The sequence below is a fragment of the Zonotrichia albicollis genome, chromosome 5 (genome assembly GCF_047830755.1).
Source record: "Zonotrichia albicollis isolate bZonAlb1 chromosome 5, bZonAlb1.hap1, whole genome shotgun sequence".
In the NCBI taxonomy this organism is placed as follows: Eukaryota; Metazoa; Chordata; class Aves; order Passeriformes; family Passerellidae; genus Zonotrichia; species Zonotrichia albicollis.
In genome coordinates, this window is record NC_133823.1 from 25,849,913 (window position 1) to 25,852,379 (window position 2,467).

Consider the following 2,467-nt stretch of genomic DNA (forward strand, 5'->3'; position numbering starts at 1 on the left):
CTGGTGAATGGGTTTGGGTATCCAAAGAACTGCATCTTTGTATGTTGTAACGTGTTCAGAGAGAGCAATTGGTGGAGTAAATAACTTTTTTCTGCTCACTCTCCATGTTATTTCATTGCCTAACATTTGCATACAAGCAAACATGAGTTTATTAGTGGATAGCATTATTGCTTGAACTGTAACTAGGAAAAATCTTTTGCTGCTTTAGTGTTTTCCTTCTATCTTCATGGAGACTGAAAAGGTTTCTATTGTTAAGTCCAAGTGTTTAAAAAAGCATGAGTCAAACACCAGAAAATCCCAGAATAGACTTGAAAACTGAACTATTACTTTTGCAGTTTAAAAGAACACTTTTGCTTAAAGGAAAACTGAAGCAAGTTGGGCTACCAGGAGATAAAGGGTGACCAAAACAGACACAAAATAATAGTGGGTGTGTAGAGCAGAGAAAAAGGCCTTGGATCACTTTATTAAATTCAGAGAAGTCCAAAATTGCAAAGGGACCTGGGGTTGTCAACTGGAAAATTTGGGAACTGCTTATCTTGAAGGAGAGCTCCTGAAGCCTGATTTCAGTGGAGATCTGTTACAAGATTTTCACAGCACTGCTGGTTTCTCACAATAGATGGAAAAATGAGGCTGAAACCTCCACAAAAGAGAGGTCAAAAGTAAATAAACTGAGAGACATGAACTTTAACCTTTCCTTAAGAAGCCCAGTAATGCAACCAGTGTTTGTCCACACACAAACTGCCTCACACCACATGAATCTACTGAAATTAAAGTATGAGGATTTCTTACAATACCTTAAATAAACTGATAGGTGGAATATGTCTGGGATTTTCAAGGATTGTTGGAGAAAATCTTATTAGTTTCTACATAGTCGTTAAAATATCACTGGTCTGAATGACGGTAAAAGTGCAACTCTATTGTGAAAAGGAGTAGAAACAAAGTAAAATGAGAAGCAAATAATTCCTTGATGTCAGATCTAAACAAGTTACCCAAACATAGAACATAACGCTAAAAAAACCTAAAAACTCAAACAAAAAAAATGGCACCTATATTAGAATTGCTGACCCGTAGGCTTGTTGCTGTTGAGAACATGTAATCTGCCTGCCAAACCCAAACTGTATCTCCATATATATGAATATTTTTTTAAGAGTAGTTGAAAAACACTGTTCAAAAAACCTGAAGGGGAAAGTTTCCAAGTCTCTATTGCAAGTGGGTTGCTTTTTGGACTTAGCTGGATTTTCATTGCACTATTCCTTCTGTGGCTTCCAATTAGAAAAGACTGAGCATTTGTTTCCTTCTCTGAACTCCAGGTATGAATCATTGTTTAATTGCTACCACTACTGATTACTTAAAAGTATATGTAATACCACTATTAAATACGTATTTTACATCTTGATTAACCCCCACTAATTGGATAAATAGAGCATTTGCTTTGTTTATAACCCTAAATGTGTTTTCCCTTCAAATGCAGGCTGGAGCAATGTATTCATTTCACCTTATTTTTAGAAGTTTGTTACTTTTGTTGTTTCTGTAGCTATGGAGCCCCAGTAAGGAAGCCATGGCCTTCCACTACCCAGCTGCTGGACTAAACCTCTCCTGGAATCCCCATTATGTCCAGCTGTTGGGATCAGATAGCTTCAGAAGCATCTGCTGCCATGCCAGGGGGTATCCACAAGGACACGTATCCCTTCTGAAGGAGCAGTGGGGGTCTCAGGGGCTCTGTTGAAGTGTCAAAGCTGTGGGAGGTCCACAATGTCCCTTTACTGGCTGGTTCTTCAATTTGACACAATTGAGAAGGGGTAAGCTTTGCTGGTATGATGTAAGGATTGCTGGTATCAGACAAAGATCTTACAGATATAAACTGCATTATCTAGAACCTTTTTAATCTGATTTTGGGTAAATTGATAGGCAAGCCTAAGTCATCTGTTGATATCTCAACTCTTTGCAAGTAGAAGAGTGATGGCAGCTATTTCTTTGTCCACCTTCTGTATTTAGGGTGTCAGGTCTCTGCAGGAGGAGACTGCCTCTTGCCAGGAGAGTAAGTAAGTAGCTCTGCTCTTCTTTTTGTTTTGTGTGACACAAAGAGCAAGTATTAATAACAAATACAAAGGTTTGTCTTCAGTTTGTTCCTGAAACAGCAGTGGAGGTATCAGAGTGTCCACAACACTCACAGTCTGGGAGCAGACTGAGTGGATGCTGAGGGCAGTATTGACACTGAGGAGGAGTGGCTGGCTCTTAGCTCTTCTCTGGGCAGAGGGCTTGGGCAGGCGCCTCAAGCCCGTGGTGCATCCTCATCTAATCAGGAGGTCTCCTGATTAGAGAGGGAGCCCAGGACCTGAGTGCCAATTGAAATTATTGCTTCATATTGTGAAGGTGAGTGAAATGGTTCCTCTTACCCCAATCAACAGCATTCCTTCCCCAATGAGAGACTTTCCCCACCCAGAAAGTAACAGACAATAAGACTGGA